The sequence below is a fragment of the Triturus cristatus genome, chromosome 3_2 (genome assembly GCF_964204655.1).
Source record: "Triturus cristatus chromosome 3_2, aTriCri1.1, whole genome shotgun sequence".
NCBI classification, from domain to species: Eukaryota; Metazoa; Chordata; class Amphibia; order Caudata; family Salamandridae; genus Triturus; species Triturus cristatus.
Window position 1 is genome coordinate 316,413,667 of NC_140584.1, and position 24,884 is coordinate 316,438,550.

The following is a 24,884-nucleotide window of genomic DNA, read 5'->3' on the forward strand; positions in this document are numbered from 1 at the left end:
AAATTTTCAATACAGGGGACAGGAATCAAATTCTAACCACCTTAAATATTATTCAGAAGTACTACTTGCAGGAGGTTGTGAGAATCAAAATTCAGGCTTATAAATACATACACATCACACCAGTTCTATTAAAAATAAAGTTGATTTTAGTGTAAAGAAAAACAGCGTAACAGTTGCATTGTTTGTGTTAATTGATTTTCCATGTATGCACTCATACAATGTACCAAATGATATCCTATAATTACAAAAATGATGTATAGGCTAAAATAGCACACTTCTACATTTGTAGAATCCATCTAACCATCTGTGTCCATATCATCTTAGTTTACTACACAACTGAAAAACGGTTTCATCCTCAGTCTACAAAATGTAATACATCTTTGCCAAGGGTCGCTATATGTGTGTATATAAATCACTCACTTATACAGTTAGTCACGCACCCACTGAGTCAGTCACTCATACACCCACTAATTCACCAAAACACCTTGGTATATTTATTTAACACTCATAAACGTTTTAAAATATTCACAGTCACTGGATGATGTAATCAGTGATGTCATTTGAGATGCCATCAATGATGTCATCCATGATTTTATCAGTGATGTCACTGACCATGTCATGAGTGATGTAATATGTGAGGTCATTAGCAGTGCATTGCGTGAGCACGAGTTATAGTTAGCTCACTAACTATAACGGCTGAATTTCGGCGGTTTTGTATGAGTGAAATGTCAGCCTAACTATAACGTCCCTGTAACCTTTAGTTTTTCAGTGAATATCTAAGGTTTTTTAAATGCTAATTCATAACTATAACATCCCTGTGCCCTTTGTTTTTTCAGTGAACTTCTATAGTTTTGTTAAGTAGTACTTTTGTTTACAGACTGGTGGAGAAAGGGGGTGGGGCCTCTGACTAGCTCGCAGGAATCCTGCTTTGAATGAATGAAGATGTTCTTATATAGCGCATGGCTACCCGGAGGCATCCCAGCGCTGCGGAGAGAGTCAAGAAGGGGATGGAATTTACGGAAATAGCCAGGTCTTAAGTTGTTTCCTAAATGACAGATGGTTGGCTTCTTTGCGGATGAAAAGAGGGAGGGTGTTCCAGAGTTTCGGGGCGTTGTAAGACAAAAGGCGACCTCCTGAACGAGCCTTTCTGATTCTGGGGACTGCTGCTAAATGAAGTTGATCTGAGCGGAGATTTCTTGTGGGTTTGTAGGGTTTAAGAAGGTTTTTGAGGGCCTTTATTATGGAGAATTTTATGTGCGATACAGAGGGTCTTGAAATGGATTCTTTCCTGTATTGGAAGCCAATGCAGTGTGTGCAGGGCGGGTTTGGCCGAACTGCGGCTATTAGTTTTGGTGAGAAGCCTAGCGGCTGAGTTCTGAACGATCTGAAGTTTAGAGATTACTGTTCTCGGTGCGCCCAGGTAAAGGGCATTGCCATAGTCCAGCCTGGACAAAACAAGTGCCTGAACCACAAGTTTTCTTGGGTGGGGGGGGGCAAGAGGGGAAGTACTTTTCGTAAAGTGCGGAGTATACCATACCAGGTAGCCGCAGTTTTCCTTGCTTGTGTCATAAAAGTGAGATCCTGGTCTAACCATATGCCCAGACTTTTTATTTCTTGTTTGGGTAGTGGTGCAGGTCCCATGCCTGTAGGCCAAGATATGCTGGGAATGAAGCTAGCTTGATTACCCAGCAACATGAGCTCTGTTTTGTCCCCATTGAGTTTAAGATGGGAGAGGGCCATCCAGCTATTAATTTCTTTAAGGCATGAGTAAAGATTTATAGAGGACTGCTCTTCCTGATTCAGAGCCACAATGAGCTGGGTGTCGTCAGCGTAGGTGATCAGCTGGATTCCAAACAGAGAGACTATCTGAGATAATGGGGACATATAAACATTAAAAAGGGTAGGGCTCAGAGAGGAGCCCTGCGGTACTCCGCATAAGAGAGGGACAGGTTGAGACTGAGTATTCCCTTCAAATACCTGGAAGGATCTGTCTTCCAGAAATGATTCCAGCCAGGATAGGGCTGTACCCGTCACTCCCACGTTTCTGAGACGGTGAATTAAAATGTGATGGTTCACCATATCGAAGGCGGCGCTCAAGTCTAGAAGGATGATGGCTGAGGATCCTCCTGCGTCCAGAATTTTCCGAGATTCCTCAACCACCGCAATAAGCACCGTCTCGGTGCCCTGACCAGGGCGGAAGCCAGTTTGTGAGAAGTGGAGCAGGTTAGAGGTTTCCAGGTGGGCTGAGAGTATTTTATTGACATACTTTTCCGCGGCCTTGCTAATGCCTTGGAGCAGCGAGATAGGACGATAGTTGCCCAATTCCAAAGGATCGAGGTGAGGTTTCTTTAAAAGTGCCTTCACCATCGCCTTTTTCCAGTCCTGGGGGACTGTGCCTGCGGCTAAGGAGGCATTGATCAAGTTGGTAATGGGAGGGATAATGGTAGGCAGTGCCTGCTTAAGGATTTTGAAGGGTGCCGGGTCGTAGGGGGAGCAACTTTTTATTGCCTCTAAGATGTGGCAAAGGTGTTCCTCTGAGATAGGGGCAAAAGAATCAAGACATCTATAGTTCTCCAGGGGTTCCGGGTTCAAAGCATCGTTCGTCGTGATGGGTGGGAGAAGGTTGAGGATTTTTGTTAATTTTTGAGGAGAAGAAACCTGCCAGGTCTTCACAGTGACGGCCAGTGGGGTCTGCCTCCTGTGGGGGGTCGGTGGTGCGTGTGAGTGTTTTTATAATTCGGAAGATTTCTTTGGAAGAGTTGCTTGAGGCTTGAATTTTTTCTTCAAAGTAGGCGGTCTATGTTGCTCTAATTTCTGTTTTATAGGCAGCTTTAGCTGCTCTATAGGCAACTTTTTTCTCGTAAGAGTAATCTTTTCTCCAGGTTCGTTCCAATCTTTTACATTCTTGCTTCTGGGTGCAAAGGCAAGGAGTGAACCAGGGACATTTATTAGGACCACTTTTCTGCAGACTGTTTTTGCGGGGGAGTACAATGTTGAGTGAGTTTTCAATCCATGCGTGAAACTTTCTGTTTGCGACTACCGGATTGGGGTCGGGACTAGGAATAGTCCGTTCGAGTTCGTGGGTCCAGTTCTTGATGCTAAGTCTGGGCCAGTGTCGCGCCCAGGTTCGTGAAGACACCAGGGGGGTGTGTGTCTGGGGGAGTTGCCAGACGAAAGGGATCAGAAAGTGGTCTGACCAGGGAAGGGGGATGGGGTCCAATCCCTCTAGCTCATTAATATTGGAAAAAATAGGGTCAAGAAGGTGGCCCTTCGCGTGTGTGACAAGGTGGTTTTTCAAGTGGAGCTGATACACTGCGAGATCATGCATAAGGTCAGTTGACACTTTGTTAGAGGGCTCATCGAGATGTAAGTTAAAATCTCCAAGCAGAGTAAAATTAGACGAGGTGCAGGCTAGGTTTCAAGTAGCGAGCTGCAGAATTTTCCAGGAGGTCCTGGAGGGCGATATATAAGGATCCCAGAGAGGGTAACTAGAGAGGTAATTTGGATGGAGAATTGAATATTTTCACAGTCCAGCAGGAGGCTGTGTAGGAGACGACAGACTAACTGGTCTTTATGAATAATAGCAATTCCTCCACCTCTGCTGCCTATTCTGTCAAGGCGTTGGATCACGTAACCCGGGGGGAGTGCTTGAATCACATCAGGGTCTGAGTTGGGTGAGAGCCAGGTCTCTGTGAGAAATAGGATGTCTATTTCTGACTCGTCTAATAGTAGAAAAATTTCTATGGCGTGCTTTGGCAGTGATCTGCAATTCAGCAAGGCCATGTTCAGTTGTTTGCTTGCGGGGAGCGAGGTAATGGATTTGCGGGCAAAGTTGTAACCACAGTGGGGACACTTATCTTTAGGAGCATCCAAGGAGATAGGGTGGACACAACATCTATTAGCGTGACCCCTGATAGCTAGCAGGTTTTCTCTCGAGTAGGTAACAGAGTTTGGGGAGTCCAGCCCAGCGATCCTGGGCCCTGAGCCCGGTCGGCCACGGAGGGGCGCAGACGGGCTTGCCTTTGGCGCGCCTTCGGCGCGCTGCCGGCGCGCTCGCTGCGCGCGTCCGCTGCGCGCGTCCGCTGCGCGCTTCGCTTTGCATCGGGTTTTATGGAGTGAGGCACAGAGAGACTGGAGCGCTGACCCAGTACTGGAAGTGAGCTCCCTCCACTCAATCGGGACAGAAACCCGTGGTGGACCGGGGAGTGACCGGAAGGGCTACGCGCTGTCGTGCAAAGAACAGGTAAAGATTTCTGGTGGGTGATTTCACAATTTTCAGCTAAAAATATTTAGTGCTCAGCAAAAACGAGTGACAGTCAATTTTAAAACAAGTAAAGCGTATAAAACTTTTATAAAGGAGCGAGTGCAACCAACAGCTAGCGCCAGGTAGACTGACGCAAAACAACGATATGGCTACCTTGACGCGTCCGCTGCGCGCTTCGCTTTGCATCGGGTTTTATGGAGTGAGGCACAGAGAGACTGGAGCGCTGACCCAGTACCGGAAGTGAGCTCCCTCTACTCAATCGGGACAGAAACCCGTGGTGGACCGGGGAGTGACCGGAAGGGCTACGCGCTGTCGTGCAAAGAACAGGTAAAGATTTCTGGTGGGTGATTTCACAATTTTCAGCTAAAAATATTTAGTGCTCAGCAAAAACGAGTGACAGTCAATTTTAAAACAAGTAAAGCGTATAAAACTTTTATAAAGGAGCGAGTGCAACCAACAGCTAGCGCCAGGTAGACTGACGGAAAACAACAATATGGCTTCCTTGACGCGTCCGCTGCGCGCTTCGCTTTGCATCGGGTTTTATGGAGTGAGGCACAGAGAGACTGGAGCGCTGACCCAGTACCGGAAGTGAGCTCCCTCTACTCAATCGGGACAGAAACCCGTGGTGGACCGGGGAGTGACCGGAAGGGCTACGCGCTGTCGTGCAAAGAACAGGTAAAGATTTCTGGTGGGTGATTTCACAATTTTCAGCTAAAAATATTTAGTGCTCAGCAAAAACGAGTGACAGTCAATTTTAAAGCAAGTAAACCGTATAAAACTTTTATAAAGAAGTGAGTGCAACCAACAGCTAGCGCCAGGTAGACTGACGGAAAACAACGATATGGCTACCTTGACGCGTACAGGGCTTCTTTGTCCCCACAGTCCCTCAGGAATAAAGTGGAATAAAGTGGAATTCATCCCCCAATCCCACATTTGTAGAGTGGTGGAGAAAGGGGGCATGGCCTCTGATCACCTCACAGCAATCCCACTGTGTGGGAATTACTGGAGGTAATAGGAGGTGTAGTTGGCCTCCATCCTTGGGGGCCAACTCCACCTCCTGTTACCTCCAGTAAGTACCACAGAGCAGGATTGCTGAGACCTCGTAGGAGGCCGCACCACCTTTCTCCACCACTCTGCAAACGCGGCTCCTGGTGCACTAGTAGTAGGGGGAGGAAGTCCCCTTGGCTATTGAGGATCCTTGGGGGCCAACTACCCTTCCTGTTACCTCCAGTAAGACCCACACAGCTGGATTGCTGAGAGGTCATCAGAGGCTATGCCCCCTTTCTCCACCACTCTGCAAACGTACCTCCTGGCACACTGCTGCTTGGGGAAAGAAGTCCACTTTAGTCCTGAGGCCCCCAGGAGACAAGGAGACCTCATCCCCCAACAACAGGGCACTGAGGCACATTTGCAGTGGTAGAGAATGGGGGCATGGCCTCTGACCACCTTTCAGCACTCCCACTGTGTGGGGCTTACTGGCGGTAACAGAAGTAGGCCTGGGCAAAAATTTCGTTCCGTTCGCGGAAATTGCGATAATTTGACATTTTTGCGTTCCGCGGAGAGCGCGAAAATGTCAAAAATTCCGGTTTCCGCAGCTTGGCGATAATTTGTTTCTTGCTCGCGCTGTAAAATGATACATTCTCGCGCGCGCGCGATCGCCTTACCTGAATCCCTGCGTTCGCCGACAAGTTTTCTTGATCCGGTCGCGTTCTCCATGAGATGTTGTATTGTTTTTAGCCATTTGCGCTGTCTCGCGACAGTTCGCGCCCGCAGTGACGTCATGCGTCGCGCGATCACGTCTTTCTTCTCGCGATCATGCACCGCGAGAACAACTCAAAACAAGATGGCCGCGCCCGCAAGCAACCACATGGGTAAGTTGGCGACCCGCAACCATGCAGAAAATCTCGCGAACATGCCGGAAAAAAACTTCCGCATCTTTGCGATATTTCTGCTTGTTTGCGATAATTTTAAACATTCTCGCGATAATTTGCGAAGGTTAATTCCGCAAATTCCGCCCACCCCTAAACAGAAGGTCTTATTGTCCCCTAAGAACCCCCAGCAGCCAAGGGGACTTCAATCCTCCACCAGCAGCATGCCAGGAGGCGAGTTTGCAGAGGGGTGGAGAAACAGGGCAGGGCCTCTGGTGAGTTGCCAGCTTTTTTATTTATTTTGTTCTTCTATTTTTAAGGAAGGGGTGCAGCGTGGCCACCCTTGCCTGTACTGTTTTAGGCCCCGGGTACTTCATCTCTCAAAGCCTGCCCTTCTTTAAAATTCCTTTTTATAAAAAGAAGGAAGGGGGCACGCGACCCCCCCCCCCCGAGTCAATTTCGGCCCTGGGGACCCCATCCCCTGGGCCCAGCCTTTCCTTTTAAATTATTTTCTTTTTTTTTTAAATGAAGGAAAAGGGTCATGTGGACCACCTTCCCTGGACCTTTTTCTGCCTGGGGACCGCATGCCCCGGAGCCCAGCCTTTTCTTAAAAAAAAAACATGTTTTATGTAAAGCGGCCCCCCTCCTAGCCTATTTCGGTCTCGAGGACCCCACCCCACAGGGCAAGGCCTGTAGTGTGGGTGTCCTGGTCCCACGCCGGGCACCCACATTTTCAATGTTGGGAACTGTGGGGGGGAGCATAAAGGCCCCCACAGTCACTGTCATCTTTCTGCCTCCGGCAGCAGCCAGCTTTGCTTTGAGACCCAGGGAGCTGCTAACAGGCAGCTCCCTGGATCTCAAAGCAATGTGTCTGTTTCTCAGCTCGCTTGACCGCGGGAAGAGAAACAGACATGCTCCACTTTCAGCAAGCAAGAGCATTTTTTGCTCTAGCTTGCTGAAAGCAGAGCAGGTTTGGCATGGTTTGGCGGGAGCAAGTCATAGCAAACTGTGGCGGTGGACACCCCGGGACATTGCTGGAGCTGTCCCTGGGGGATGGCAGTCACCAGGGCCATCTAGGTCTTAACCGAGGAAGCTGCATGGCCCCCCTCAAATGTTAATTACACCCTGGGGAGGAGGTGGTCCCCAGGGCTGCATGAGGGGACCAGAGCCCCCCAGCCAATAATATTTCATTTAGCCCCGGGGAAGTGGCGTCCCCGGGGCTGTGGGGTTAGGCAGGCCTCCCGCATCAGTGTTCATATCTTTGCCCCATGGAGGTGATGGCCCCTGGGGCTGCGGGGGAGGCCGCATGTCCTCCCCCAAAGTGTGTTTTTTATTAAATAATGTATGTGCCCTGGGAAATGTCAGTCCCCTGGGCTGAGTACCCTCCTGCAGTTATACTGTTCTGTGCCCTGGTGAGATGGCGGTCCAGGGCTTAAGAAAAACCTAGGAGGGGGGCCCCATGAGCCCCTTCTTTGATTACCCACATGTCTCCTGGTTTTTGTCCACCCTGGGGCTTTAGAAAAAAGACGCGCCGGAGCCTGCACATCTTTTTTTTTAAAATGGTGCTGCAGGTTCCTGGATCCACCCGCAAGTTTGCAGCAAAATAAAAACCAAAACATTTAAACCCCAGCATGGTCCCTGTTGGACACCCCTACCATATTTGGGGGGGTCAGGCAGGCTATAACTACCATGCCCCCTTTTATTTTTTTCTGAGACTCGGCTTCAAGTCGAGTCCCAAGATGGCTGCCAACACTTCCTGGTTGAAATGTTGGCAGCCAGTTAAATTTTAGTAGGATCCACAAGTCCTTTGCAAGGACACACATCCCCAGATCTCTATATTTTTTAAACTTTAAGTTCTCTGAAAGTACCAGTCGTGTCCGATGGAGGTAATCATGGTGGGGTAGTGGAGGGGGCAGGGCGTGGCAGGGGGGAAGGTGACAGGCGACGGTATAGGGTATATTTATTTATTAAATTTGTATTTATTTATTCAATTTTACCTATTTATTTATTCCATTTTTATTTATTTATTCAATTTTACCTAGTCTGTCGTCTGTCAACTTCCCAACTCCCCATCACCCTGCAGTGCTTACCTGCGCCCGCTTCCACTGGAAACTACTGAATGGGTTTGCACCATATCACATAAAACACGCCTTCTGGACCCCCATCTAGCTTTCTGTCAAATTTGGTATCATTCAACACAGCAGCTGAACGAAAAAGGGGAAGTTTTGTGAACATTTTGTGGGGATTCAACAAGCGGCGCCAAAGTTATTGGAGAAAAAAAAACCTTCGGTCCTAGCTGTAACTACCTACTGGTGACCCCCAGTAGGTAATAAATATAAAAAAATATATATATATATATATATATATATATATATATATATATATATATATATATATATATATATATTTTCACTGAAAAAACCATAGGTTTCACACATGTTATAGTTAGCTGGACATTTCACTCGTAAAAAACCAATGAAATTCCACGTTATAGTTAGTGCAGGCAACTATAACTCACGCGACCGCAATCCTCTGCTGATGACATATGTGTCTTTATGAAAAAAAATATTTGTAAGTTATGTATAGCTAAAATTTAATGGAAGAAGACATGGGCAAATAAGTGTCTAAATACAGTATTAGCATCAGCAGAGGATTGCGGTCGCGTGAGTTATAGTTGCCTGCACTAACTATAACGTGGAATTTCATTGGTTTTTTACGAGTGAAATGTCCAGCTAACTATAACATGTGTGAAACCTATGGTTTTTTCAGTGAATTTGCAAGGTTTTTTAAATGCTAATTCCTAACTATAACGTGTGTGAAACCTATGGTTTTTTCAGTGAATTTGTATGTTTTATTAAATGCTAAGTTACTTTACGCCGTTCGTGCCGTGCGTGCCCACTTCACGCAGTTCGTTCCGTGCGCGCACGGTGCGCTTTGCGCACCGTGCGCGCACAGTGAGCACGTGGTGCGCTTCGCGCACCGCGCGCCCACTTTACGCAGTTAGTGCCGTGCACGCACGTTGGGCACGCGGTGCGCTACGCGCACCGCGTGCCCACGTTACGCTGGATGGGCCATGTACGCACGATGCCCTTCGCGCACCGTCCGCACACGGAGGACATATTATGCGCTTCGTTGTGAAAGGTTATCTATTAAATGTTCACTTGAAAAATATGCCGTGCTCAAAAGGTGCCCTGCGGGCAACTTTTGCACACGGGGGGGGGGAGAATATGGATTTTGTATTTTTTTTATTTATTTTTTGCCGCGCATTCTTAGGAAATACTGAACAGATTTACACCAAACCTACAAAAGGCACATCCTTGACCTGTAGACTACCTCTCTGCCAAATTTCAAGTAACTCTGTTCAGCTGTTCGGGCTGTAGCTGTGTCTAAAGGTCCTATGGAAAAATGCATGGGGAAAACGCGTTTTGGGACCCCCCTTTTTTCTCAGCCCCCGCTTGACGAATCACCCCGAGACTTTCAGGGTAGGAGCGGAGCGGAGCGCCCCATTAGTTTTGAAAATTTTGCGAGCATTCGTCAACCGGCGTCAAAGTTATTCCAAATAGAATGTTGCGGATTTCCTATGGAAACATGGTCCTAACTATAACTATCTACTGGCGACCGCCAGTAGATAATATATATATATATATATATATATATATATATATATATATATATATATATATATGATCCAGGTCACCACAACCTCTGCCCTCATGGGTGTGTCCTCGACAGCGTGAGGGTGAACTCCATTCCATTTTCAATAAATAGTCACCCCTCACAAGAGACCGATTTCCAGTATTTTAAGGGAAGAAAAGAAAGGTGCAAGCAGAATCATTTTGGCAAACGCCTTTCCCAAAGTTGGCTGCCGCCAATCTTGGCACTTTGTTATATAGAATTCAGTTCATTGGTTGAAGAAAGTTCATTATAATAGACAAAGGACTCACATCAACTATATGACTGCAATTCGACATACACTTGGAATGTCGAGAAGTCCCTGCAACTCATGTACATTTGTTCGACTGGAGATTCAATACAATGATTAATCAATGGTGAAATTTCCTCAATGCCATTTAGTCATTTATGTATTAATAAGGCAAATTCCTACTGTGCAGAGAAACAATTTACATAACCACTCATTCATAGATTGTAACTGTCTCTGTCGGTCTCAATCTGAATGGGTACCCCGGGACCCATACTTATTTGAGATATTATGCCACCCTGTATGGGCTAGTTTCTGACCGCATATATTCTATCATACCCCAATATTAATTATATTAAGTATATATGATATATTGTTTTATTGCCCTGAATGGGCTCTGGCCATTCTTCAACCAATTAGTTGGCAGCATGTTTGTGATGGGTGACTCCTCCCCTGCAATCATAACAATACAGCTGGAGACCGGAGGGTAAATTAGATGTGAGTTGCGGTAAATACATGACAGTCTATAAATATCCCGTAAGATGACGCAAATATACAGAGACATTTACAAAACCCTTAGAGACAAAAAATACAATATTGAATAATGCACGAATATGAAATCACAATTCTCACTTAGAGATTGAAAACTCTTCATTTCCCACATGTGAAAAATAACATCTAATTTAAGTACTTAAAAACAAGAACAAATGTTACCAGAAATGAACATTGGCAATGAGAACACTACAAGTCCCATAATGCCTCATAATGGGCTAGCATGGCACACCTATATAATGAAAAGAGAAGAAGGACTCACGTTAACCGTGAACAAGACCATTTCGTGGTCGAAATGTTGGTGGTGGTGATGGTGGTTATTGCGCAGAAAAAGAAACAAGCTGACAATCTGAAACTGGAGGAGTGCGGTGATTCTTTGCAAAATAATATAATAAGGGGTTAAGTCCGACCTCGAAACCTGGGCACCTGCTGTGTGAAGTGCACGCCAAATTGGGACTGTTTGTTTGAAAAAAAATATATATATATGTATTACTGCTCCACTCGTGCACCAGCTCAATGCACTCGCAGACGGGTGCCAGTCATGCGGGGGTGCTCCCGCATATCCATCACGCTACACACTTCTCCAGGAAACTCTTCCAAGGACGACAGCACTCGCGGGGGCAGGTTCAAAGATTTATTAAGAACCACAGGCACAGATGTGTTTCGGCAACAGCCTTTGTCGATGTTTGCCGTGAAACGCCATTCACCACCAGTTTAAACATCACAATTTCCTGAGGCAACACTAACAAAGGACTAATCCTCATATGAGCGAGTAGACAAAACCAATGCAAATATCAGCGCTATTTTGATCATACTTCAAAGGCTTGCGCTATGCATATCATATCGCAATGCTGGGGAGTTTTAAGAGCATACACCAAAGGATAAATGACATTAAAACGGCTTTCGCAATTATCTTAATGTAAGTCTGATAATTATCGCATGTTGATCTTGATCATAACGGTCATTAAATAACATTTCATCATCCGTAACATCTGTATATACAGATACTCCCACGATATTTAACTACACCGTGGATGGGTTTTGTTGTGCGCTCATGTACCCCTGAATACGACAGTGACAACCCATACTGGTAAAGCATTGGCTCTCTCGCTCTCCAACCATGCCCTGAATGGGCTTTTAAAATTATGTTCATACCCATGAAGCCTCAATGGAAAGGAAAATAGAACTGTTGCCTCATAAAAGAATCCATTACATTGACATACAGGTGGTGGACAAAGCAGTAAAATATTTAAATTCATAATTAAGCTTTGTATAATTCAAATTTCTCTAGAATTTCATTCAGGAGCATGATTTCAAAACGTTCAATGAAAATTCATAGTAGAGAATCAAAAGAAACCAAACATCCTTAATCAAATGATACATTCAAGTACCCAAACCTAAAATTGAAATCAAAAATCAGTGTAAGGAATAAAAGAGATCAGAATCAGAATCAGTTATCAGTCCTAGTCGGAATATGAAGAACATATATAGACATATTCAAATTCATACATATTCTCAGAATCATCCTAATATTGCACAGAAGTAAAGATCAGAATACATGAGAACCAATGTATTTAGTCTCCTAAATGAATAGCCAGTTGTTCCCTACTATTTAATCCTAGCGGGGCCTTAGTCTGGAGGTCAATGATATACCGCGATTCTAACCGCCTTAGCCTCAAGATCCTATCACCTCCCCGAGCATTGACTGGTATGTGATCAATGCAAGAATAACTATGAAGGTCCCTGTTGCGCCGATGTTCCTTGTTAAAATGCCACGCAACTGGTAGGCTTCATCCCCATTAGTTATAGCCCTCATGTGTTCTAAGATCCGAACTTTGGCTGGATGGATCGTGCTGTCAATGTATCTAAGGCTGCATGGTCATTTCAGGCAATATACTGTGTATGGTGTAGTACACGTTAGGAATTTCCTGATTTGTTTAGAACCCTTGACAGCAGGAATATCATAGGCCAACACCTTCTTGCTACCCTTGTAGGCTTTACACTTTCCGCAAGGGAAAAACCCTTGCAACGGACTTAACACAGATCTAGGTGTCTCTACCATTTGATAAGTATGTACCAAGTTGTTTTTCAATGAGTTGGTCTTTCTGAAAGTTACCAGAGGATTAGATGGTAGGTCATTTCCTATTAGAGTATCTGCCAAAAGGGTATGCCAATTTTTCCGTAGTATTCTTTTAAAATCCCCAGCATTCTCTGAATAGGTTGTTATCAGTCTAAACTTGCCCTAATTTTCCTCCGTGTTTGCCATATCTCTCTTGATTTCATGCAGTAACTCTTCCCGCTTCAGGGAGTTAACTCGCTGTAAAGCTGTGTTCAGGACTTCTTGACCATAACCCCTTACACTAAAATGTTGCTGACCCTCCACTTCAGCCAACTGAAACTCCCATTCACTGGAGCTGTTTTGTTTGATCCTCAACAGTTCCCAATAGGGGATACTGTTGATAAGATTCCTGGGGTGGCTGCTAGAGGTGTGGAGGGTAGAATTCCCCTCCGTTTCCTTCCTGTGCAACCTAGTGCACAACTGTCCTTCCTCCCATAATCAATGAGACACAGATATTTCACAGAGGTAGAACTCACTTCCCTTGTGAATTTTAAATTAATCTCATTGGAATTCAATCTCTCTATATAGGTCAGTGCTGTCTCAAGTGACCCACTCCAGACAATAAACAGGTCATCGATGTAATGATGCCAGGTTACAATCTTGTCCGTCCAAATACTGTTGGACTCGGCACAGGCCACCTGCTCCTCCCACCAGCCCACGAAAAGATTTGCATAGCTGGGGGTGAAGCAGGTGCCCATCGCCATCCCGGAGACCTGTCTATAGAGTTGACTCTGGAAAAGGAAGATGTTATTGTTAAGACAGAAATCAATAAAGTTTAACAACAGCACATTGTGTCTTAGATATTTTAGGGGCCAATTATCCAAGAAATATTTTACCGCCCTTAGACCATCAGTGTGTGAGATGCATGTATGAGGCTGGTAATGTCAAGTACCATCAGTAGATCACCCTCAACCCACTGTATCATTTTAAGATGTCCCAGGAAGCCCTTAGTGTCCTTGATGTATGACTTAAATTTCTGTACATGTTGTGTCAGAAAGAAGACAATATACATAGACATTCATTCAGTCAGGCTCCCTTGTGATGCTACACTGGGTCTACCAGGTGGATTCAAACGGTCCTTATGTACTTTTGGAAGATGATAAAATGTGGGGATAATGGGGTTAAGCCGTCTGAAAAAAAGGTTTTCCTCCATTTTGAGCATTTCCTTTTTCTGCCAATCAGATATAAGAAGGTGGTAATCTGTGATGCTTTGATGGTATTCCTTTTCATGAATTTTCATGTAACATTGTGCATCTGACAACTGTCGATGAGCCTCCTTATTGTATTGTTCTTGAGTCTGAAGAACAATATTCCCCCCTTTGTCCGACGGCTTGCATATAATGGTCGTGTCTTGACTCAGTCCATAAAGGGCGATTTGTTGTTGTTTCACTCGTACAAAACCATTGAAATTCCCCCGTTATAGTTAGTTCAGCTAACTATAACTCGCGCGCCCGCAATGCACTGCTGATGACGTCACATATTACATCACTCATGACATGGTCAGTGACATCACGCATGACATCACTGATGACATCTCAAATGACATCACTAATGACATCACTGATGACATCATCCTTGTGATAGAGTGGCAGACCTCCTCTTCCCCTAATATAACCTTTGATACACACATTCAAAAATACAAACTACAATGTTCAAAACAATGGACATACCAATACCAGTTACAACAACCTATTCAGTAATTCTAAGATCCACATACACATACACTCATTCACCAACAGTCCTATACAGTCACTCATACATGTACTCACTCATCATATGTACTCACACACCTATACATCCTGTTACACAACACCACTCATCCATAGAGTTACTCACACACATAGTCACTCATGCTAATAAAGAATCAAACATCCATTTACTTGCATATACAGTTATACACACACCACCACACTTACTCCTACAGAAACTTACACATACTTAGTCTTTTAAACAATCACTTATAGAAACACATACTTATTCATACAGGAACTCTTTCAATCTCTCACTCTCACATATACTCACTTATATACACCAATAGTCACATATACTAGTTTTAAACATATGTAGTTACTCATAAAGCCTCTATTGAGACAATCTATCACTCACTAACACACCCATGCACACACTTATCCACCCATACAGTCCTGCACACATGCTGTCTTCAACACATACAAACAGTGAGTCACTCATTCATGCACCTATGTACTACATAATAGCCCCCACCGAACCATACAGACACTCAGACACTCATACTGATACTCAAAAAACCAACTAATAACCTATATAGACACTCATGTAGCTACTCACCAACCCATGCAGCCACTTATACACAAAGTGAGAGACTGATGCAGATATTTACACATTTAAACATTACTCACTAAGCCATTTATTCACTAATTCACTATGTCATGAGTGATGTCACTGACCATGTCATGAGTGATGTAATATGTGACGTCATCAGCAGTGCATTGCGGGCACGCGAGTTATATAACGGGGGAATTTCAATGGTTTTGTACGAGTGAAAAGTCCAGCTAACTATAACGCCCCTGAAACCTATGGTTTTTTCAGTGAATTTCTAAGGTTTTTTAAATGCTAATTCCTAACTATAACGTGCCTGAAACCTATGGTTTTTCAGTGAATATATATATATATATATTACCTACTGGCGGTCGCCAGTAGGTAGTTATAGTTAGGATCTATTTTCCATAGGAAATCCGCAACATTCTATTCCCAATAAGTCTGGCGCCGGTAGATGAATCTTTGCAAAATTTTCCAAACTTTTGGCTAACTCCGGTCCGCTCCTATCCTGAAAGTTTGGGGGTGATTCGTCAAGCGGGGGCCAAGAAAAAAGGGGGATCCCAAAACACATTTTCCCCATGCATTTTTCCATAGGACCTTTAGCCGCAGCTACAGCCCAAACTGCTGAACGGAATTACACCAAATTTGGCAAAAAGGTAGTCCTCAGTTCAGACTCGTGCCTTTTGCTTAAATGGTGTTAATCTGTTGAGCAGTTTCTGAGAAAATTACAGTTAAAAGCACATATATATCTATGACCTGGGAGGATCCGGGCACCCTCTGCGCACCCTGAGCACACCCTCTGCGCACCATGAGCGCACCCTCCCGATCACGCGCTAAATGCTAATTGGCTGTCAAGTGGCTGTCAACATTCAAAACCAGGAACTGTTGGCAGCCATTTTGTGCCTCGGTAGAAGCGCGGCTGAAGAAGTAAGGGAAATAAGTGTGTAAAAGATATAAAGGGAGCAGGGTAGAAATACTCTTACCCTCTAGACTTGCTTAGGGGGTCCCAGAAGGACTCCCAGGACCCCTTTTTTTTTCTATAAAACGGCAAAATGCAAACAGGGTGCGCGGAGCCGGCCGTAAAAAAAAATAAAACCGAAGCGCGGGCTTCGGCGCTTCCTTAATAATTAGCCCCCGGGGGGGCCAAATCCCAGGGCAAAATCCGTAAGAATTAATGGGGGGCCCCCTGGGGACTGCTACCCCCCAAGGCTAGAAAGTAAATGGGGTGGGGGGCTGAACGGCCCCCCCAAGCCCCGGGGACCACCACCCCCGGGGCTTTATTTATTGAGGGAGGGGGGCTGCGTAGCCCCCCTCCTGGAGCCCTCGAGGGCCCTGGGGACCACCACCCCCCAGGGCTGGCTCCTGCAGTGACCTGGGGTGCCCACGCCCAGGACACTGTTGTTTGCTATGAGAGGGTGGGAGTCTCCCGCCCACCCATAGCAAACTTCATTTGGATTTTGAAAGAGTGAGCAGGGAAACCTGCTCTCTCTTTCAAAATCCAAACCATATTGCTTTTCCACACGGGGAGCTGCATGTCAGCAGCTCCCCATGTGGAAAAGCAATGCCGGCTCCCGAAGGATGCAGGGAGCTGGCTGGGACCGTGGGGGCATTGGGGCTCCCCCACGGTCCACAACGTTTTTTTATAAGCCCCGGGGGATGGGGTCCCCGGGGATAATAAAAATTAGTGATAGGGGCTATTTTTTTTTTTTTTTTAACGGTAAAATTAGGAGTTGCGCATCCTATCGCGTTGGGTGCACGATTTCTCTCGCGTACGGTGCGCGGTTCCTAGCGCGACTCCAAGCAAAATAAAATTTAAGTTTTGGGAGATAAACATCAAGCTTATCTGTTGCGTTCTTGAGTGGCTCTAAAAAGAGCGTTGTGTTCATTGAGAGTTTTCGGTACTTATAAGTAAGTACCTATACAGAGTCTAAAGTTGTTGAGGAAGACTCTGTTTCCTTCATCAGTAAAGTGTACTCCATCACTCCTATACATCCCTTGCATATGAAAACGCAGATTGTTATTGTAAATGGACCCCATTCTATAGTCTCGGAGAACAGCAGAAACAGATTTATTCACATGTTTCCTAGCTTTCTCAATCAGTGGACAAAAATGATTGGACCAGTTCCATTTCTGCCTTTGGCATATGTTAGAAATTTAGAATACACAAAGGCAGTTTTGGGAAAAAGTGAAATCAATTCTGCAAAGGTGTCCTTGATAAGCATTTTCAGACCTACCCCAGTCAAAGTGCCAAGGTCATTGCCACCACAGTGCACTATTATGAGGTCAGGGTGTTAAATGTAATGTCAATGTAAATGTTAAGGTACTTATAGAGCGCACTGTCACCAGACGGCCACCTTGCGGTGTCGCCTTTGTGGTTTCCTTGCACAGATACTCATACCGCTGTGGAACCCCTCCTGGCTTTCCCTGTGAAGTGTCCACTCCTGGGCACCCCCAGGGTGAAGCCAGGCATCCTTAGTGCTGTTGGGGCCAGTGTGGAGGCTAAGCAAGCTATTGCCCGGAGTTGCAGCATGGGGCCCGTGATTAGAATAGGCACCGAGGCGAGAATAGACAGGTCCGAGGAAATTGAGCCCGAGCCCCGCTGAGGCAGGAATCGAACCCTGGTCCCTGGCAAGAACTCTGCTTCAGGGTTTGCCGCTCTAACCATTGAGCCACACTCCTCCACAGGAGATGTATAAAGGATTTGAAACATATTTATGTACATATGTTGCATCCCTGTGCTTCGGAAGTACTACAGCACACTGCAGTTAAAGAGGCTCCTCATAGTTCTGCACTTTTACATTCACCATACGCTACTAATGCTTTTGTTCAGTCAATTACGCACTACACATACATTCATCTAAACTTTCACACACTAACAAACAAATATAGCTCATGTTTTAAACCAGTAAAGTTAGTTCTTAGAAGAACTTTTTTTAAAATATTTTTTTCTTGGTTTTCTGAACAATTTTTTAATATTTTTTGGTTTTTCTGGGAAAAAAAAGGAAAAAACATAACTGGGGGAACAAAACAATGAACTTCAGGGAAAAAAAAACAACAAAAAAACTAGCAATGATGGTTTTCTTGCTTTCTACAAATGAGGTCAATGGATTGCTCTCCATAGCAAAGGACAGCATTGCATTTTATGCAGAGGACTTTTAATATGGCAAACTGTAGAAGGATGTCCAAGTTTTGGGCAGATGGATCCACCCTCGAAGTACTCGGCTGTGATGCCTCTGAAGGACCAGGAACAACTCGCATTCTTCGGCACTTCTCACGTGCCAGGTTGACCGGATGCATGGTCTTCAGGTGCTTCTTCATGCTGGCTGTACCACATGAATACTTTTTGGTAGGATCGCCACAGGAGAACACTCGCTGACAAATCTTGCATGCCACTAAGGTGGCATTAGTTTTGGTTTGCCCCTCAGAAAAAGTGAAAAATGTCCATAACACAGATGAGTACCTTTCTGGGCGTGGTGGTTCTTCTAGAAATTCATCTTCAGATGAATGAGCAGATGCTGGAGATGCCTGCTGCCCTGAAGCCATTGGGCCAAGGGAAGAGGTGTGGCGCCGCGGCCAGGGCGACTGACTCTGGAATCTGGGGATCACGGTTCGATCCCCGGCGCCGGCGACAGATTAGCCCAGCACCATGTGACTCTGGGCAATAGCTTGCTTAATCTTCCCGACGGCCCCCAGCGCCTAGAGACCCTACGGGTGATTGTTCGTACTTTACAAATGTGGATTATTATTATTGTTTTGAAAAAAAAGTTTGATCTAAGTGTAAACTTAGTCAAAAAAAGTTCTTCTCAGCAGAGAGATGCTCCTCCAAAGAAGGGCAAAGAAGAATGTATGAAATGGGTGGGGTCTTTCAATAGTTAGAATAGGAAGTCTCATGAACCAATCAAATCTCTTTTTTTCAGGTCACATGGGATCCGCACACCGTGCGCATAGGCAGCACGCACCGAACGCAAATTCGCAAACTTGCATTTAAAAGCAATATAGGATTAGAAGTAAAAATATATTAATTTTATGAGTAGCTTAGATTATGTCTTCCCTTAATATTCACATGAAATACATATATATATATGTTTTTTGACATTTAAAATATTTCGCGGGATTCGTGCACCCACCGCATCAAACACGCACATGACGTTTTGCGGAAGCGCGCGACCGTCGTGGAACGTACTTCGTATGTGGCGCGTATGGGCTTGGAGTCGCGTACCGGTCGCATAGCAATCGCGCATGAAAATACGTACCCAACGCACACCGTACGCGGATCCTACACTACAATCGTAAAATGGCGACTATGTTCCGTGCAGGGATTGAGAAAGGTGCGCATAGGTTGCTCGAATCTTGGGATTACAAATATTTTTTTTTTAAATTCATTATAAACAAATAATATTTTTTAATTTTTAAAAGAAATAAGTAAAAACAAAAACTTAAAAAAATGGTGAAAAACAATATAAAAAACATAATTAAAGGAATTGATACACTGAATAATAAAGATTTAGAAATCGTATGAAAATCATTAAAAATCATAGGTTTAGAGATAAGTTATAGATAGGAATTAGCATTTAAAAAACCTTTGAAATTCACTGAAAAAACCATAGGTTTCAGGGGCGTTATAGTTAGCTGGACAGTTCCCTCGTACAAAACCATTGAAATTCCCCCATTATAGTTAGTTCAGCTAACTATAACTCGCACCCCCGCAATGCACTGTTTATGACGTCACATATTACATCACTCATGACATGGTCAGTGACATCACTGATGACATCTCAAATGACATCACTGATGACATCACTGATGACATCATCCATGTGATAATTTGATGCGTCTTCTCACACCCTAATATAACCTTTGATACACCCACTCTAAATTACAGACTGCCATTCTCAAAACCATAGACACTCCAACACCAATAAGTACATACCCACTCACAGAGTCTTAGGTCTACACACCAATCCACTCACTCACCCGTACAGTCACCCACGACCGGTGAGTATTCAGCTGCCAAAATCTTTATTGAAGGCACTGCAAACACCGGTCGTGGGCTCTTCCTCAGCAGGCACCTTGTTTGATTGATGTTTAGCGGTTCCGCCTGGACCGCGGAAGAGCCTTGCTGTGTACACAGACCTGCTGGAGCGTCACCTGACCCTCCGGCGAAAGGATACCGGTGGCTGGTTATTGAAGGAGAAGTCCGCCGCAGCATTGGAACACTGACATACTCAACCCACTTGGGAACATTTTTCACTATTCGTTTGGGAAGCGGCATGCAGCCCACTGGGGTGATACAAGAGACTACATGATCCAGGATGCCACTGGTTGTGGCCACGCCCACTGAGGCGGGATCCTCGTTAATCACAGATGCCTTAAATTGCGTTCTGCCGCTTTCCTGAACTCTGAACATTGCAGCCCATGATTAAGTGCTATCGAGCACGAAACGCGTCGGGAGCAAGATTTTACCTTTGATGTCATCAGGTTTCCCTGTTTGCAGTGCCTTCAATAAAGATTTTGGCAGCTGAATACTCACCGGTCGTGGGCTCTTCCTCAGCAGGCACCTTGTTTGATTGATGTTTAGCGGTTCCGCCTGGACCGCGGAAGAGCCTTGCTGTGTACACAGACCTGCTGGAGCGTCACCTGACCCTCCGGCGAAAGGATACCGGTGGCTGGTTATTGAAGGAGAAGTCCGCCGCAGCATTGGAACACTGACAGACTCAACCCACTTGGGAACATTTTTCACTATTCGTTTGGGAAGCGGCATGCAGCCCACTGGGGTGATACAAGAGACTACATGATCCAGGATGCCACTGGTTGTGGCCACGCCCACTGAGGCGGGATCCTCGTTAATCACAGATGCCTTAAATTGCGTTCTGCCGCTTTCCTGAACTCTGAACATTGCAGCCCATGATTAAGTGCTATCGAGCACGAAACGCGTTGGGAGCAAGATTTTACCTTTGATGTCATCAGGTTTCCCTGTTTGCAGTGCCTTCAATAAAGATTTTGGCAGCTGAATACTCACCGGTCGTGGGCTCTTCCTCAGCAGGCACCTTGTTTGATTGATGTTTAGCGGTTCCGCCTGGACCGCGGAAGAGCCTTGCTGTGTACACAGACCTGCTGGAGCGTCACCTGACCCTCCGGCGAAAGGATACCGGTGGCTGGTTATTGAAGGAGAAGTCCGCCGCAGCATTGGAACACTGACAGACTCAACCCACTTGGGAACATTTTTCACTATTCGTTTGGGAAGCGGCATGCAGCCCACTGGGGTGATACAAGAGACTACATGATCCAGGATGCCACTGGTTGTGGCCACGCCCACTGAGGCGGGATCCTCGTTAATCACAGATGCCTTAAATTGCGTTCTGACGCTTTCCTGAACTCTGAACATTGCAGCCCATGATTAAGTGCTATCGAGCACGAAACGCGTCGGGAGCAAGATTTTACCTTTGATGTCATCAGGTTTCCCTGTTTGCAGTGCCTTCAATAAAGATTTTGGCAGCTGAATACTCACCGGTCGTGGGCTCTTCCTCAGCAGGCACCTTGTTTGATTGATGTTTAGCGGTTCCGCCTGGACCGCGGAAGAGCCTTGCTGTGTACACAGACCTGCTGGAGCGTCACCTGACCCTCCGGCGAAAGGATACCGGTGGCTGGTTATTGAAGGAGAAGTCCGCCGCAGCATTGGAACACTGACAGACTCAACCCACTTGGGAACATTTTTCACTATTCGTTTGGGAAGCGGCATGCAGCCCACTGGGGTGATACAAGAGACTACATGATCCAGGATGCCACTGGTTGTGGCCACGCCCACTGAGGCGGGATCCTCGTTAATCACAGATGCCTTAAATTGCGTTCTGCCGCTTTCCTGAACTCTGAACATTGCAGCCCATGATTAAGTGCTATCGAGCACGAAACGCGTCGGGAGCAAGATTTTACCTTTGATGTCATCAGGTTTCCCTGTTTGCAGTGCCTTCAATAAAGATTTTGGCAGCTGAATACTCACCGGTCGTGGGCTCTTCCTCAGCAGGCACCTTGTTTGATTGATGTTTAGCGGTTCCGCCTGGACCGCGGAAGAGCCTTGCTGTGTACACAGACCTGCTGGAGCGTCACCTGACCCTCCGGCGAAAGGATACCGGTGGCTGGTTATTGAAGGAGAAGTCCGCCGCAGCATTGGAACACTGACAGACTCAACCCACTTGGGAACATTTTTCACTATTCGTTTGGGAAGCGGCATGCAGCCCACTGGGGTGATACACGAGACTACATGATCCAGGATGCCACTGGTTGTGGCCACGCCCACTGAGGCGGGATCCTCGTTAATCACAGATGCCTTAAATTGCGTTCTGCCGCTTTCCTGAACTCTGAACATTGCAGCCCATGATTAAGTGCTATCGAGCACGAAACGCGTCGGGAGCAAGATTTTACCTTTGATGTCATCAGGTTTCCCTGTTTGCAGTGCCTTCAATAAAGATTTTGGCAGCTGAATACTCACCGGTCGTGGGCTCTTCCTCAGCAGGCACCTTGTTTGATTGATGTTTAGCGGTTCCGCCTGGACCGCGGAAGAGCCTTGCTGTGTACACAGACCTGCTGGAGCGTCACCTGACCCTCCGGCGAAAGGATACCGGTGGCCGGTTATTGAAGGAGAAGTCCGCCGCAGCATTGGAACACTGACAGACTCAACCCACTTGGGAACATTTTTCACTATTCGTTTGGGAAGCGGCATGCAGCCCACTGGGGTGATACAAGAGACTACATGATCCAGGATGCCACTGGTTGTGGCCACGCCCACTGAGGCGGGATCCTCGTTAATCACAGATGCCTTAAATTGCGTTCTGCCGCTTTCCTGAACTCTGAACATTGCAGCCCATGATTAAGTGCTATCGAGCACGAAACGCGTCGGGAGCAAGATTTTACCTTTGATGTCATCAGGTTTCCCTGTTTGCAGTGCCTTCAATAAAGATTTTGGCAGCTGAATACTCACCGGTCGTGGGCTCTTCCTCAGCAGGCACCTTGTTTGATTGATGTTTAGCGGTTCCGCCTGGACCGCGGAAGAGCCTTGCTGTGTACACAGACCTGCTGGAGCGTCACCTGACCCTCCGGCGAAAGGATACCGGTGGCTGGTTATTGAAGGAGAAGTCCGCCGCAGCATTGGAACACTGACAGACTCAACCCACTTGGGAACATTTTTCACTATTCGTTTGGGAAGCGGCATGCAGCCCACTGGGGTGATACAAGAGACTACATGATCCAGGATGCCACTGGTTGTGGCCACGCCCACTGAGGCGGGATCCTCGTTAATCACAGATGCCTTAAATTGCGTTCTGCCGCTTTCCTGAACTCTGAACATTGCAGCCCATGATTAAGTGCTATCGAGCACGAAACGCGTCGGGAGCAAGATTTTACCTTTGATGTCATCAGGTTTCCCTGTTTGCAGTGCCTTCAATAAAGATTTTGGCAGCTGAATACTCACCGGTCGTGGGCTCTTCCTCAGCAGGCACCTTGTTTGATTGATATATATATATATATATATATATATATATATATATATATATATATATATATATATCAAAATCACCAGCGTAGTGCGCTTAATCAGGGCTGAATTGCAGTATCATCCATTTATTGAACAATAATGTTTGGTTAGCAAGCTGAAAACAGTGTGCATGCATGTGTACTACTTATAATAATTTAAAGGTGGAGGATACCTGATACATCACTTTAGAATTTTTAAAAGTGTGTAGTTTAAGTTTGGTTTGTAGAGGGAAAACAAAAGATTTCATAACTATGACTGACCATTAACCTCTTTTTTTTCATCAATTTCAATGTTTCAAAATTGTATTTAATAGAAACGTATTTCAAATCATAGATTCCAATGTTGTTTAGTGAAGAGTCATTATGTGGAGTGCCGTATAGTACAGTTGGGGATAGTGTGATAAAGTGTATTGTCGTATAGTGGATTTTGCACATTGGAAGAGAGTGGAGTGGAGTAGAGTGAAGTGCAGGAGTTTGCAGTGTAGTACAGTATTAAATAGTGTAGCAACATGTTGTCTCATATAGTGAAATCAAGTATTGGAGAGTGGAGCAGTGAGATGTACAATGGAATGGCATGACATACATTAGAGCTGGCTGTTGTAGACTGTCATAGAGTAGAGTAGAGTGTTTTAGAGTGGAGTAGGATGAAGTAGAGTGTCATAGATTGGAATATCATTGAGTGGAGTGTCTATGAGTACAATGAAGGAGAGAGTAGTAGAGTGAAGTGCCATGTCATATAATGTAGTGGTATACCGCAGAGATGAGTAGAGTCTAGTGGCGTGTCATTGAGTGTCATACAGTGTATTAGAGTGGTATAGAGTGGATTGGTATAGAGTGGATTAGAGTGTAATTGAGTGACATGAGTGTAGTACAGTGTTGCAGAGTGGAGTTGCATACAGTGGAGTAGAGTGTCAGACAGTGAAGCGGCATAGCGTGGAGTATGGTACAGTGGTGTAGTGTGGAATAAAGTGTAGGAGAGGTAGTAAAGTGGAGTGAAGTACACTAGTGTGGGGTAGCGTAGAGTTGAGTAAAGAGTCATAGAGTGGAGTGATTTGTCATAGACTATAGTGGCAAAGAGTGCAGTGCAGTGGAGTGGTGCAGCATACAGTCAAGTAAAGTGTCATAAACCGGAGACCATGTTGTACAGGAAAGTATAGAGGCATGTTGTACAGTATAATAAAGTGTTGTAGACAACAATAAAATAGAGTGGCATGCAGTCTAGCAGAGTTTTGTAGAATGGAGTGGCACACAGTTTAGCACAGTGTTGTAGATCGTGGTAGAGTGTGGTACAATGGATTGGCATGTAGTGTTATAAAGTAAAATGGGTAAAGTGGGTGC

At 45.5% G+C, this 24,884-nt stretch overlaps 1 protein-coding gene across 1 annotated transcript in view; it reads right to left on the reverse strand.

Annotated features, from left to right (window-relative positions):
- Positions 1-24,884, reverse strand: part of LOC146857261 (uncharacterized) — a 161,999-nt gene that overhangs the window by 82,357 nt on the left and 54,758 nt on the right. The window lies entirely within an intron of this gene.